This window comes from Periplaneta americana, chromosome 13 (genome assembly GCF_040183065.1).
Source record: "Periplaneta americana isolate PAMFEO1 chromosome 13, P.americana_PAMFEO1_priV1, whole genome shotgun sequence".
In the NCBI taxonomy this organism is placed as follows: Eukaryota; Metazoa; Arthropoda; class Insecta; order Blattodea; family Blattidae; genus Periplaneta; species Periplaneta americana.
The window spans coordinates 84,688,912-84,705,656 of record NC_091129.1 but is presented as its reverse complement, the minus strand read 5'-3'; the positions used below and the strand labels follow the sequence as shown (position 1 = coordinate 84,705,656).

The 16,745-nt window shown below is 34.9% G+C and overlaps 1 long non-coding RNA gene across 2 annotated transcripts in view; it reads right to left on the bottom strand.

Annotated features, from left to right (window-relative positions):
- Positions 1 to 16,745, bottom strand: part of LOC138712063 (uncharacterized) — a 40,833-nt gene that overhangs the window by 17,881 nt on the left and 6,207 nt on the right. Inside the window, exon 1 of one of the 2 annotated variants that reach the window (XR_011335619.1) lies at positions 2,769 to 2,812. The exons of the other annotated variant lie outside the window; for it this stretch is intronic. This is a non-coding gene — a long non-coding RNA (uncharacterized lncRNA). Of the gene's footprint in view, positions 1 to 2,768; positions 2,813 to 16,745 lie in introns of those variants that run through there. 2 annotated transcript variants of the gene reach the window in all.

The window sequence follows — 16,745 nt, the reverse complement described above, 5'->3', positions numbered from 1 at the left end:
AATCGCTGCTGTCACTTTTTGAGTAAAACACAAAGCTAAAAAGTGCGAAATCTATACTTTATCACTTCGATCGGCTGGAAAACTGAGAATGATAAGAAATACACGATCGGAACAAGTGCCGGAAATATTATTAATACTCACGCGATCGGCTCACAGGCCGTAGACTATATAAGTGAGTAAACACGCCACTGGCCGGCAGTCTTCTGACCAAAACACACGATCGGCTCACTAGCCGGTAATATTCTGAGAAAATACACGCTCGGCTCACAGGCCGGTAATCGTCTCCGAAAATACACACTCGGCTCACAGGCCGGCAATCGTCTGGTGGGCACGCTCTCGGCTCACGTCCTTTTAAATGCTCACTAAGGTGACGCGCTCACCAGACGCTACTATTGTTTGCCAGGTTCAAACAACGCTACCAGCGCGTTCCTAGACAGGAAAAACCCCTTTATGCTATACTAAAGTTCAGTAACCTACCTCGCGTCTACTGGTCTTAAATGCGTTAGGCGCCTGTCAGACTGAGTGAATAAAGAGCCTATTACGCGGTTCGCTGATCTCTGTGGCGTAGGTTAAACAGACATCTCAAAGAAATATAGAAATATCTAAACCGAAACTATACTATAACTTATATAGGAGAAAAAATATCTCACTATCGCCGGACCACCCGACTACAGCTTCACAGTAAGGCTCGGAATGTGACTGTTTTTCTGGTCGTACCAGCAAATGCCGAGACGTAGATGAGAGGATAATATTAAAATAGATTTGAGGGAGGTGGAATATGACGATAGAGACTTGATTAATCTTGCTTAGGATAGGGACGGATGGTGGGCTTATTTGAGAGGGGCAATGAACCTTCGGGTTCCTAAAAAGCTATAAGTATGTAAGTAATTTTCATACGGTAATGAAAACTGATTCACACTCAAATTCCAGATATTTTAACACATTTAAAATATTATTAACAATGTTTTCAAACTCAGCAACTTACGAAATAGTAAAATAAGGAAGTTATACAACACTCCAGTACTGCCTGTACTACTATTGTCGTGAAAGTTGGACTATGAGACCCGAAAATGAAATCTGCCGAGATGAAATTTATGCGAAGAAAAGCATGTTACAGTTGGCCATATTTCAAAATAAACGACGACATTTTGCAACAGCTGATATCAGATCCCAATCTGGAAAATGTAGCAATGTGAAAACGAATTAAATTAAACATTTAAACTGAATGTACCTCTAAAATAAAGTAAACATTTGTGATGGAATATACTCAAAAATTTTAAAGAGAATAATGACAACCAATTAAGAAATTGACGGAAGAATTCGGGAAAGTTCGACAATAGTTTATAGCCTATACTTGAAAGGTTGTTGTTGATGACGATGAAGATGGTGTGGATTGTAATATTAGTGATGAAGAATTTTTTTACTGGGTTATTTTACGACGCTGTATCAACATTTAGGTTATTTAGCGTCTGAATGAAATGAAGGTGATAATACAGGTGAAATGAGTCCGGGGTACAACACCGAAAGTTACCCAGCATTTGCTCATATTGGGTTGAGGGAAAACCCCGGAAGAAACCTCAGCCAGGTAACTTGCCCCGACCAGGATTCGAACCCGGGCCACCTGGTTTCGCGGCCAGACGCGCTGACCGTTACTCCACAGGTGTGGACAGTGATGAAGAAGAAGAAGAATAAGAAGAAAGGACGCTAACTCTTCAGTCGTCTGTTACCTGATAACTATATTTTCCGAAACAATTTTAAAGAGCCAGTGAGAAATTTTATACTCCAGAACTTGCAATGACATAAGCTGAGTGTGACCATGAAAAATTTGGATCAAACTTTGATCTTCAAAATCAGTCAATATAAGAAAAAAAAAGTGTACTTATTGAAATATGCTAAAAATCCTCATTAACCATTATTAATTCAATACCCAAATCTTAGGACGAAAAAACATATACATTAATATGTCAGCTATACTATACAGAATGGAAGTATTATTATGTACCAGTGCAGATTTTAGCAGTTTATTCCTTGGATAGAGTACAAGAAAACATTCTAATACCTTACTAGTTCCAATGAATACTTCTATCATGAAAATAAATATTTTCACCTTAATATTAACGCTCCTTCACTCGATAAGTTCTATCCGTAAAATACTGATTTTTACTCTCAACATTAGAGAAAATGATAAGGATCCTTAGGCAGTCTTTAAATAAATTCAATGAATTTCTTGCTAATTCAAAACAAAAATTTACACGTAGACCTATCGTTATTTCCTGCTGTTAGGAAGTCTGTCGACTATAAGTAAAGGACGGAATGCAGCTATTCAGACCGAGTGCGTGTGTGTGTTTTCTTAAGTAAGCCTGTATTCCGCTGCTGCCAAATTACATATATTTTCTTCCTTATTTTATAATTAACTATGCTCTTATTTACAAAACGGCATAAAATGTATTTTATTTATTTTAATACAATCTTTACAGCTGCAATACAGAACCTGTTAGCAACATTGTTTCAAATTAATTTTTGTGGCAAAGGATTTACTGCATTACTCTATAAAATTTCAATATTCATAACTCTTTCAGTTACTAGATAAGTTGGTTTAATATTCCAGTTCCTCTAAGTTAAAACAAAGAATTGTATTAGTTTCATGTAAAATAGGGTAATAATAATAATAATAATAATAACAATAGTAATAATAATAATAATAATAATAATAATAATAATAATGAATAAGACTAAAGGAAGCTATGAAACATAAACCTACTTCATACCTTAGAACTGAATTATTCGAAGAATATTGTCGCGTTCATGACTAGTCAGTTCCTCAATGTCTTTATATACTGCAGTAAGGAAAAATGACAATGGTGTTGAGACACTGTTTGTTAAGTCCAGAATTTTGTAAGTGTAGATTAAACTAAATCGTTAAACAACATTCATGACCATAAATCACTCTAATTACCAACTGAGTTGAGTAATACATTCTTCTTACCTTATTAATATTTATCTTATAAGTTTTGCAATGATGTAAGTGCGTCATAATCTTGGAGTACACAAAGTTCCTTAAAATTAAGCCACATCTGCTGATTAGTAATAATATAGTTAATGATTGATTGACTCCTTCTTTCTGTTCAAGTATATTTATGAATATTATTATGTAGGTGAAACGAATTAGTTATTCTTAGGCTGTTATATACTCAAAGTTCTCTTAAACATCGTCAATTTGTGTCTATTCTACTTTTTCTATGTGAACTGATAATATTTTTTATTTATGAATTGCTAATTCTGGCATTCATATCAACAAGAATGTATTACGTAGTCATTTTCCCAGGTTTGATCACTGCTTCTTGTAGTTGTTTGTACAAAGTTTCGGTTTCTTTTAATTTTCCGTCTGATAGGATTCATTTCTGGTAGCATTGATAATGCAATTTTGGAATACATAAGCCTAATTTAAACAGGCCTTTTTCTTTAATCTTACTTTTGACACTATTGTTTTCATTTTGTTCTTACCAAGGAGTCATTTTAATAATTATATTTATGACTTCTACATTTATAATTTTTTATTTGGTTATTAACAACGCTGTTTCAACACCGGGGTTATTTAGCATCGATGGAAGTGGTGACAAAGAGATGATATTTGGTGACTTTTGATGACATAGATTCATCATTCTTCTTAAGTTTGGGGAAAACCTCGGAGAAACCCAATCAAGTAACAAGCCCAAGCGGGAATTAAACCCATGCTCGAGCACAACTCCGGATTAATAAGCAAACGCTCTACCGCCTGAGTTACGTCGGTGGCCATTTCTAAATACCTGGCAATATTTTATAAGTCATTCGTTCATTCATTCATAGTTTTCTGCCAAGAACAGGTCTTTCACTACAAACTCAGGAACCTTCAATCTTTCCTAGTTTTCTTCTTCACTCTTTGTATCCGCTTATGATTCGCGGACGTATTGACATTTCCCCGAAACCAATTTCCCGAAAGTGTTTCCAATTTCCAACAATTTCTTTATCGTATATGCTAGGCTTATGAACTGCATAAAAATATCAAGCGTGGTGGTATTTGGTCACATAAGTCCTGGAATTCGCTATGGTAATAACTGCCATTAACAGTTACATTACCGGTTGTTCTGTATGGTTATGAAACTTGGATTCTCACTTCGAGAAAGGAACAGAAGTTAAGGGGTTTGAGAATAAGGTATTTAGGAAAATATTTGGGTCTAAAAGGGATTAAGTTAGAGGAGAATGGAGGAAGTTGCACAACGCAGAACTTCCTGCACGCATTGTGTTCTTCACCTGATATAATTAAGAACATTAAATCCAGACATTTGAGATGGGTAGGGCATTAGCACGTATGCGCGAATCCAGAAATCCATATAGAATGTTAGTCGGGAGACCGGAAGGAAAAAGACTTTTGAATAGGCCGAGACATAGATGGAAGGATAATATAAAAATGGATTTGAGGGAGGTGGGATATGATCATAGAGACTGGATTAATTTTATTCAGGACAGGGAACGATGGCGAGCTTATGCGAAGGCTGCAATGAACCTCCGGTTTCCTTAAAAACCATTTGTAAGTCAGTAATACCTGCCATTGGACTTTCATTAAGGAAATGAATAAAAACTTCTACAGTATATAACCAGCTAAATCGAAATCCAATCCAAGTCAAAGCGCTCCTCTGAGAACGAGTTGCGCTGGCTAACACACAAATCACGCTTGTTGATTACTAAATTACACATTACAGAAAAAGAGGGTTAGATCTCTCGTGTAAGCTGTGTATGTCAGGAAAGAATGAGCTATCAGTAAAGGAGTCTGCTTCGTAAGTAGTATAGCCTGTAGGAATCTACTGACACTAAAGCTCATTTCAGACTGAACCCTATCTTTCCCTTTCATACCCATTGGTGACATAGCCAAGGTACAGCTGTCAAAAGAAAAAGTGGCCGCTCTCCTGGAACAAAGTTACCTTCGGGTATCTTCGCTACAATTCGGAGACAGGCGATGTTACATGTTGTTGGACCACGTTGCCTGATATCTATAGTTATAATTTAAGTATTCTGTGTGTTATTGATAGCATAATGGTAGCGTTCAGGCCTCTTATTCATGAGGTCCTGCGTTCGACTACAACCACGTGCTTTTTATGTTCTATTTTGTTCTGTTTTTGAGAGAGACAAACTATACATAATGGCTCCTTTCTCTTTTATGATTATTTTAGTAATTAACATCAGGTTCATTAATATATTATGCCATGACTTTATCATTATGATATTGTGGCTGCAAATGGAAAGAAAAAAGACTTTATTCTCAATAAAATATCTTTCGTGGCATAAACAAAACAAATTTACTGGCGTCGGCCTTAAAACATTCGAACAATTAAGCGTTCAAAAAACAAAACAAAAAGCCACAATTCAATATTTAGTCTATCTTCCTCTTATCTCGATCATCTTGCAGTCGAGTGGGCATGGAATTGACTAGTCTTTGCAAATAGCGACTGTTCTTAGACACGATATTCTAGGCATTCTGATCATACACACATAAATGTTCTGTCCATGGGCAGGTCTTTCATTGCAAACCCAGCAATCTCCAATCTTTCCTATTTTCTGCCTTCCTCTTAGTCTCCGCATATGATCCACATATCCTAATGTCGTCTATTATTCTTTTCAACCAGAGACCCAACCAATTACTTTTTATCTTTCTAATCAGTTTCAGCATCATTCTTTCTTCACTCATTTTTTCAAACACAATTTTATTTCTTATTTTGTCTGTCCACTTCACACGCACCGTTCTTCTCCACATCCACATTTCAAATGCTTCAATTCGTTTCTCTTCATTTCGTCGTAATGTCCATGTTTCTTCCCCATACAATGCCACACTCCACACAAAGCACTTCACTAGTCTCTTCCTTAGTTCTTTTTCCAGAGGTCCGCAGAAGATCCTTCTTCTTCTATTTAAAGCTTCCTTTGTTCATGTTTGCAGTTTTTCTTGGGAAGGATAGGCCTAAATGCGGTAACATCCCGTTGCTTTCCGCACACCACTATCTCTTTCACATCTTATTAAATTCCAGGGGGCCCAAGCGTGGAGATGAGGAGAGTGGATTTTACTAATTGGGCCCTCCGGACTTCACCGAAAGTCACGGCAAGGGCTAAATATTAATTCTATCAGGATGTTTGGCCCTATCAGAGATCGGGAAATCTCAATTAGCCTTTGCCCCCCGCATCCTCGACTAGCTTCTACGAATCATCAGAAAATCTTAGAGTGTGATTGGGCCAATTTTTCCGAAAATGTTTCCCCACTTTTGCCCTCGTAGCTCAGCGGACGAACGTCGGAATTTAGATGTCAACGTCTCAGGTTCAATTCCTCGTTACTCCTTTTCATTTTATTGTGGTTCAAGATAGTATAATGTAATAATACAAAAAGAAAAATTAATAGCAGTATTATGCAACTGCATTTTTCCAAACCTAATATTAAATTTATGTTAGTTATATCGCTAAAGAACGATTACAATATAAATAACTTGAATATTATTTATACAGTATCACTAAAGAACGATAACACAATATAAATGATAAATATCGGTTTGTTTAATTAATATAAGATATGATATAATACGTATTTAATTATCTAAATAAAATAACCTATTTTACAAAGAAAGATGTTTATCTGTGTTATAATAATTACCTACATAAAATACAGATTATTTATATTGCGAAAGAACAATAACAATATAAATAACTTGAATATTATTTTATAATGCTAATGAAGGAAAACAATATAAATGATAACTTGAATATTATGTATATCGCTAAAGAACGATAACAATATAAAAAAACGTGAATATTATTCATATCGGAATTTCACAGATTTATTACAGATGTATTTAAGAAATTGTACAAGAATAGTAATTAGCAGGGAAAGGATTTATATGTAAATACATATTTACTTATAAAGCTAATATAATTTATATTTTGCATTATCTTTATGTTTCACAATGTGTAGGGTTGAAAAATCCTACTTTTATTTTCCATATTTTTCCATATTTTAGAGTTTAGTACATATTTTCGTTAATTTCCATATATTTTCCATATTTAATATAAAACAGTCCATATTATATTAGGTTTAACAATAAAACAAAACAAAATTCCATTAACTTTTAAAAATACATTTCAACAATAGAGATTTAAACACATGTTCAGTAATCCCTTTAACATCAGAGTTATTTGAAAATTAGCAGTCCTATCAACAATGGGAAAGTAAGTTACAAAACTGTATTAATTTAATTTAAAATTTTTAACAGACTTCAGTTGTGCAGCTCAACAGTTAAATGCCAGTCAGAGTACACATAGGTTCAGTTTTGTAAATCATACTATAAAGACGGTAAATATGCCAAAAGTACGTCATTCAGTCAATTTAAAATCAAAACTAACAAGTTACATTTCAGAATTTAAAGAAGATGGTTTATCAACTGACAATAAAATATTATTTTGTAATTTGTGTCAGTGTGCAGTATCATCTACACAAAAGTTCCTGGTGCAACAACACATTACAACTAGTAAACATCAGGCAAACAAACAACTAAATTCCAAGCAGAGACAATTGTTTTTAACACAACCAACAACATCGAATGTAAGATCTGAGTTTAACATCGACCTGTGCCGTTCTCTCATCTCTGCTGATATTCCTCTCTACAAACTAAAGAATAAGGTCTTCAGGGAATTCCTTGAAAAATATACTCAACATACAATCCCGGATGAGTCAACACTTAGGAAGACGTATGCTCCATCCATCTACGATGAGACAATACAGAAGATAAGAGATGAAATTAAAGATAGTTCAATTTGGGTTTCCATTGATGAGACTCCCGACAAAGAAGGTAGACTTGTTGGTAATGTAGTTATCGGTTTGTTAAGTGAACAATATTCTGAACGAATTCTTTTACATTGTGATGTTCTAGAAAAGTGCAATAACAAAACTATAGTTAAACTGTTCAACGAAGCTATGGGTATCCTGTGGCCAAAGGGTATTATGTACGATAATGTGTTATTCTTTATTAGCGATGCTGCCCCTTATATGGTCAAAGCTGGACAAGCATTATCTGTTGTATATCCTAAATTGACTCATTTTACTTGTGTGGCGCATGCATTTCATCGTGTGGCAGAAGTGGTCAGAGACAATTTCCCTAAAGTAGATTTGTTGATTTCATCAGTGAAAAAAGTATTTCTCAAAGCTCCCAGTAGAGTTAACGTGTTGAAAGAAATGTACCCTGAAATTCCATTGCCACCAAAGCCAATTTTAACTAGATGGGGTACATGGCTAGAAGCAGTTGAATATTATGCCGAACATATAGACTCTATTAACAATGTTCTCCTTGCATTGGACTCTGAAGATGCAGTCTCAATTGATACTGCGAAAACAGTTACCTGTGACATAAGTGTGAAGAATGACTTAGCTCACATTCAGCATACATTTTCATGCATCATAAAAACGCTCAAAAGTCTCCAAAATAGGCACCTTTCACTATCTGAAAGTTTTGAAATTATAAATAGTACTGTGGAACAACTGAATCGTGGTAGAGGTAAAGTTGCAGATGCAGTAAGAGCTAAGGTGGACACTGTACTTTCAAAAAACCCTGGATATGAAGAACTACAAAAGGTTGTTGCTGTGATGAGTGGTGAATCAACAGTGAAGATTAACTTGGACTTATCCCCAGCAGACATTGTGAAATTGAATTATGTACCAGTTACTTCTTGTGACGTCGAACGCTCTTTTAGTCAGTATAAATCTATCCTCAGAGACAATAGAAGAAGATTCACTTTTCAGCACTTGAAAGAAATGTTTGTAACCTGTTGTTATGGTAACAGACAATAAAAATTGTGTTTTGTTGAAACTACATTGGAAGATAAGGTACGTCCATTATATTTTTTGTTTAGTTTGATTAAAATGTACCAATATTTAACGTACATAGTCATTTTTTTATAATTTTAAGTCCATATTTAATTCCATATTTTGGTAAAAATCCATATTTAATTCCATATTTTGGTAAAAATAACTACATATATATTTACATATTTCATATATTTTTAGTCCATATAAATCCGTTCCCTGGTAATTAGTAACAGTGTCCTATTTATTCTTCTTGGAGCCAAATTTGTAACTTTTAAAAGTGTGGTTACTATGTTGAAGTGTATGTGTTGCAACGGATGCTTGATTTGTTATGTATGTGAGTCAGTTATGGGATGCTTGATGTCGTCGCAATGTCGTAATTATAGTTTGATTGTGTTTGTGTGACTATTGTGTATTAATTTATGATATATGGTACGGGAAGCTGCATATTTGTGTTACAGAAGTGTTACGCATGTGTGTTGTTAATGTTTTTGTATGTTTCAAATTGATAACTGATATTTGTTTTGCAATCGCAATGCCTAATTTACAGATTGTTTATGTTTTGTTTACATCGCGTAAGCTAATTTAATTTTCTTTTCCATTTCCCTTTATGCTTATCTTTTTTGTGTATAAAACTATAGCCCTAACATACATATGTAAAATAGGGCTAACCCCCATTGGAGATACTGTAGCTACAATAGTAATAATTATTATTCATATCGTTATAAAACGATAACAGAATACAAATGATGACTTGAATTTTATTCATGTCTCTAAAGAACGATAACAAAATATAAACAACGTGATATCCATCAAGAACGATAACTGGATATAAATGATAATTTGAATATCATTTACATGTCTAAAGAACAATTAAAAAATAAAATGAAAACTTGAAGAAGGCGCGAACCCAGAACCTTTGAATCATTAAACAAGCACTTTACCGCTGGTCTGCGAGGAGCAGATATGGAACACTTTCATAGTTCCGGAACTGCTTGTACAAGCACATGCATCGTGTAACATCGCCGCGACCCGAAGTGGACTTTGAAAATATTCGCTGTTCACGAGTGCGGCCACTTTTTTTTTTTTGACAGCTGTACATGGTATGATCACAGCACAAGTCCTGTCTCCTCTACTCTTACTACTGAATAGCATAGGAAAAGTTAAAGATACACCGAGGTGAAAATTGGTCATTTTTGGTCAATAAATCACATTTCTTGTTTTCAGCATTAATAGTTTTTGTGGTCTAAGGGAACTCCGGGCCAATTTTCATGGCCTTAAGCCCCACCTATTGCATGTTACGGGTGCCATTTTTAAAAGGCTACGTGCTCGGGGTAGGTATTTAAAATTCAAATAAAATTTTTCTCGGTTTTTTATTTTTGTCCATTTTCCTTTACTAAATGCTACTTATCCTAAAAAAAAAAATAACTTTATACCTACTATATATATGATTTTTGTGAGGTATTTCCACTATGTGTGTGTAACAAAACTTACTAACAGCATTTGTTTTAACCCATTTAGTCCCACTGTCCTCAAATTAGGACAGTATAGATTTATTTTATTATCTTATGTTATAACGGTTACAAAAACCTATTTCGAGTTCTCGAACCTTGAGACATTAACTAAACACTATTTCATAAATAAAAATGAACTTGATATTAGTTTATGTTTTCATGTAATTTATTTAAAATTTTTCGTATTGTTTAACGCAACTACGCAGTAATATTCTAAATATCATATAAAATAGGAGGAATGGTGTAATTGCACAGTTGATTTGTAAATGTGCACAGTATATGTAAGTTACAGATAAGGTTAATGTACAAATATTTGCGAAAAAAATATTTCAGCGCCTATTTTACTGGTATAAAAATAGCTGTCCTCAATTGAGGACAGTGGGTACCTGAACTACGGTGGATTTCTTTTGATAATAATATTGCCATCAGAGTAGTGAATTTATAATATTTTTTATTGTTGCTACTAATTTGATATATTATATATAGAGAGAGTGGTTCAGAACTTATGTTACAGAAGAATTTGGTAGACAGGGTATTAAAACAAACATTTATTAAAGCCTGTGGGATGAATCTTGTCTTACTGTGAAAAGAGAGAGAAAGGAGATATGTCTTACTTCGTCTGTGTTGTTATGGCAATGGGGGAGTGGAGCGATGCCGTCCATCCATCCAGTGGCGGAAGGGACTAGTTGATACATTCTGTAGCGCAAAATAAAATAACAAAATATCTCTCTTCTTACTGTGTAGTTCCGTCACTGAAGTTGTCTTTCAAGAAACTGAGTTCCGGCAGCCTGTACAATAACAAGGTTTTGAAAGGAATCCTGGATATTTACAACCCTCCTATAATCTCCACCCTCATTTGAAGGGACTTGGTTTTATTGCTACTGAGACAAGATAAACCTTACCAGATATAGTCAGCAATATGTCTCCTGACTTTGCATCGCTAACAGTGCTATAAAGTAAAATCTCTCTTATCCTTGGTAATCAAGGGGTGGACTGGACGGTTAATCGAAAAAATCGGATAATCCGTACCATAAAATATTTTCATAAATTAACTGGACAACACAGCCTCATAATTTCCTCCGTGATCTTGTGTTTAACATGCTAGATAGTTAATCAGAAATTCACTCTAAGTCCGGTTGTCAACAATGGGTTTATAAGGGCCAAGTAAATTCCTTGCGTTGATTCTTTGCTGAAAGATAGGAATAGTAGAGGCTTCCTGTTGTAGATTTACCGACTTTATACACTTTATCCTTGTTTTTAATTAAATCGCGTATATTTTGTAACACTAATTTCGTATTATGATGCGAGATGTGCCGCAGTTTCTCTTTTCCCAAACTGATCAATTATTTGTACTTTTATATCGATAATTAGAAAAAACACTTCTGACATACACGGAAGATCTTTTGCATAGAAATTATTAAGCATGGCCATTGGAACTTTAGAATAAGGACTGAATGCAGCACGGGTTTGCTATAAATTTTGCGGAAGTTCTTGGGACCATTTCTTTGAAAGCTGGTAGCGACTATTTTACAATTTGGGCAAAACACTTTCAAGTAGGCCTATCGATAACTGTTCCTATTGCCGGCAGTAGTAATATGTAAGGATAAAGGCTTATAATAACAGATTCTAGAAAATAATAGGTATTAATATAAGATCTAGTACAACATAGGCTACTGTACTTTTTCCGCGGCAAAGAAAGAAAGAAAAGGGTGAGAGAAAACAGTCGGATAATGCGCTGATCGGTTAATAAGGTGACGGATAAACGGGGTTTAACTGTAGTTACTTTAATGTTGAATAGCCAAACATTCATTTAGGGTCCAGTGACAACGTGTAATACTGTGCGTTACAGGAACAATTCAAAATGACGTCCCCTTGTTTTACATAATAGTAGTATTGCCGACGAATTGCCTGCTAATGGAAACAACAATCATACTGAATCCAAGTGGTACGCATAAATATTCTTTCAGAAACTGGAATCTTATCTGCATTTCAATGATATTGCACTGTTAGAGGCTCAAAATCCTGACAACGATTTCAAAATCCGTCCATTCATGGAAATAGTAATTTTTTCTTTCCAAGTGTTTGAGGATTTGAGACGCATTTGTGAGTGAATGAGATAGTCCTGAAGTACTTTTCAAAATTTTCGAACTCATGTGTAAGCTTCGCTCAATAGGTTTCAAGGCAGAGGAATGGTTAGTGAAAACAGAATCCAGAAATCCCTGTAGAGAGCAATAAAGAGATTCAGAAGAATGGAAGGGGAACTTGTGATTTTAGATTTGACTACCAATGAACTTTTAGATTCGAAGTGGAATGACTATAGTCGAGATAGAAAGTGGTACTTGCCGGTCCTCAAGAGAATCCTTGATATTACTGTAGTGAACGCCTGGGTCTCTGTGAGAGAGTTCTTCCCAATGATTCACTGTCCTTCTTGACTTTTCGAAGAGACATTGCAGTTTTTTTTATCAAGTCGAAACAACTATCTCATCATGAACAAAAAATCGAAAATTTCAGGTGGAGCTGTGATCAAGGATGTGAGATACGATGCCAAGCATCGCTTCCTTAGCAAGAGAGTTCTACAGAGAAGATGTCAGAAGAAAGGCTGCAAATCGAAGCTCCGCGTGTGAAATCAAACACTACATCGTGCGATCAATATTCTCCTGTATTTCATCTCCGAAATTAAGTAAAATGAACAGTCAGTAGCGCCAAATTGCACGTAAACATAGTATTATTCTTGTCTAAGAGTCTTGCTCATCCGTTATTATATTGTCCTAATAATGTCTGTACTAAATTTGCGATAGTATGTGTCATAAAAGTATCCGTAGAACCCACTGTCCTCAAATGAAAACGGGCACATAAATGACTCCAATTTTTTTTTCGGCAATGTAAATATATGTAGGCCTAAGTGATTTGTACGCATTCCACAGCATAAATACAAATCTTCGACTCATAGTTTAAAAAAAAAAGTATGCAAGTCCGTAATGGTTAAGTGGAACAGAAATTAAAATATTCATTTTGCAACAGTTGCAATTTTTTTTACTGTGTTTAAGATTGACAGTACAAAATAATTCTTTTAATAATTTTTGGGTGAAACTAATGAAAACCCTGATCAGTAAGTTTTGCCTGGAAGGGTTTAAAAGTTACGAAAATGACATTTAGAAATTTTAAATTTCCTATCGGAGTACCCTTAAGAGCGAAGAGAATAAAATTATGACGGTGTCCTATATAGATCAATAAAATGGAACAGAATGGAATTTAGGAAACATATATGCTTCGTGAATTGGTAAGTTCCTAAAGAGACAATGCGTAGGAAAATAAACGAAAATCAAAATAATTCATATAATTATTTATTTCCATGTTCGAAATTGATATTTATTTACTTTGCTAGTGTAAATGGTAGCAGTAGCATCCATTATGGTAGCATCTTCCAGTGTTGAAATTCTTATCTTGACAGTACTTCACACAGTCTGATCCAGTTGTACATGACATACCTGTAACAGAGATCATCATCAAATGCTGGACTTTTGGTCAGTTCACCTGCTAGATTCAGCTTCTACGTCAAACATTTCTTCGAACTTTGAATTATGTCTCTATGTATCGACGTGCAGAAACCGGCACGGTGTTCTATCTCTCGTATATTAGTAATATATACTCACAAATGTTTAATTACGAAGTTCAAGTACGAGGTTGATCCCTGAAGTAGTGCTCACAGCGCATGCGCTCCTGATCCATGGGTATGCGTGGTTGTCATTTATTACGTTAATACTGAGAGTTATTCCGAACGATTCTGTGCAAGTTCAATTATATTGCTTAAAAAGTTTTGGGTAAAAGCGATTGAAATGGACAATGAAAATCAGTCATATGACGTCAGTATCTGAGATCAAAGATCATTAATTAAAATAGAAACTTTACGTGAACGTACTGTGTCGGAAATGTTTGAATTGCTTAGAGAGAAATGTGTGGTGACTCTACAGTAGATTGTAGTCTGGACATTTCCGCGAAAATCATATTACAAAAGAAGATAAACAACCAACTGGAAGACTCAAATCATCACCGGACTTCACTACAGAGGTAATTGTTGCCACTGTTCTGGTAGAAGACAGAAGGATGACTTGTGCAGACATATCCCGTAGGAAACTGTGCCCAAAAATTTTCCGGAATCTACTACAGCTATTGGAATCTGGTGTGCTTTTTCTCTACGATAATGCAAGACACCAAATCGCCGAGGCAGTGAATGCTGTATGAGTGATTACAAGCTGAAAGCACTTCCTCAGCTAGCCTACAGTTCGGATATGAATCCATGTGACTATATTTTTCCGAAAATGAAAACTCCACTTGGGGTCAACATTTTGCAATGTTAAAAGGAAAGGACAGAACTGTGGCCCAATGCATCCGATATCTTCACTTCACAGGAGTAATATATATTTCGATAATTTTACGGAAATACAATATCGAAAATGTGAGTTCTGAATGTCATTTTTTCCATAAGTCTACTTCGAATTTTCTTCAAAACCAATATCTGCGAGTACATTATGCTCACAATGTTACTTGTTCAAATTAACACTCTCATAAAGATATTCGATACTTCCTCCTTATACTCACTTGTAGCTTTTAAGTTTTTAAGGAATTCGAAGGTTCATTGGCCGCATTTAAGGCCGCAATCAGTCCCTATCCTGTGCAACATTAATTCAGTCTCTACCATCTTATCATCTTCTAATCCATTTTAATATTATCCTCCCATTTACTCTGTAAGCATTTCTGGATTCATATGAGTACATAAGCGCTTCATTCTCTGTTCTTTTCTGGATTTAATGTTCCTAATTATGTCGGGTGAAGAATAAAATGTATGCAAGTTTTGCGTTATGTAACTTTCTCCATTCTTCTGTAACTTCATTCCTCTTAGCCCCAAATATTATCCTAAGCACCTCATTCTCAAACACCATTAACCTTTGTTCCTCTTTCAAAGTGAGAGTCCGAGTTTCACAACCATACAGAAGAATCGGTTATATAATTGTTTTATAAATTATAACTTACAGGTTTTTTGAGAATAGAATGTATAATAAAATCTACTCAAACGAATAATAAAAGCCATTTCCCGCATTTATTCTGCGTTTAATATGCTCCGGAGTGTCTTTTATATTCGTTACTGTTGCTCCAAGGTATTTGGATTTTCCACCACTTCAAAGGAAAATTTCCAATTTTTATATTTCCATTTCGTACAATATTCTGATCATGAGACATAATCATAGACTTTGTCTTTTCGGGATTTACTTCCAAACCTATCTCTGTACTTGCTTCAAGTAAATTTCCCATGTTTTCCCTAATAGTTAATGGATTTTCTCGTAACATAGTCACGTCATCCCCATAAACAAGGCGATGATACAACCCGTTCAATTCCAACCCGTCTCTGTTATCCTGGACATTTCTAATAACATATTCTAGAGCAAAGTTAAAAAGTAAAGGTGTTAGTGCATCTCCTTGCTTTAGCCCGTTTGTGAATTGAAAAATCATCGGACAGGAACTGGTTTATATACGTGTGTTTTTTCTTCGTTACAGCATATGGACGCCACTATTGGAAGTTGATTTTACTAAATTCATTGTTTCAGACCTAGATAAGTATGTTGAAATATTACAAATAACTGCCCTAAACTTGTAACTAAAATTACACTTGCCATTTACCGACACCTATGACAAACTTCTTGCTGAGAATAAGTTCGCTGTTCACATCTAAAGTACATAGATACTATAATTATAAATTTATATTATTTTCAAAATATACTAACCTGCAAAACATACTGTATAAAATATAAGTTTGTGAAGTACATTACAAAAACTGGGAAACTGAAAAAAATTCTTTGCTCGTTTTTAAAACTTTTCCTTCAATTTTTAAAAAAGCACTTCCCTACCTTGTGTCTGAATATACTATAGTTTAATATTATTAATATGGCCACTTTGATTTCTTTCTGAATCATATAACTACATTTTAAAAATTTATCTTTACTACCTATCATCGCCACCTCGCTTCACGTCAGAGACACATACGTAACATACCTACATATTATTTTCAATTGATTATTTTACGACGCTTATCCAAGTGCTATGTTTATCTTGCTTCTGAGTGAGATTAAGTTGATAATGCCGCGGAATGAGTCCAGGATCCAACGTCTTATTGGGTTGAGAAAAATCTCCGGAAAATCTCTCAACCAGGTAACTTGTCTCAATCAGTATTTAAACCCGGCCACGCTAGTTCCACGAACAGGCACACTCACCGTTACTGCACAGCGGTGGATTTACATATTATTACGAAAGGTTTACATATATAAGAGAAAGTAGTCACCTAAATTATTTCTAAGAATCGTATA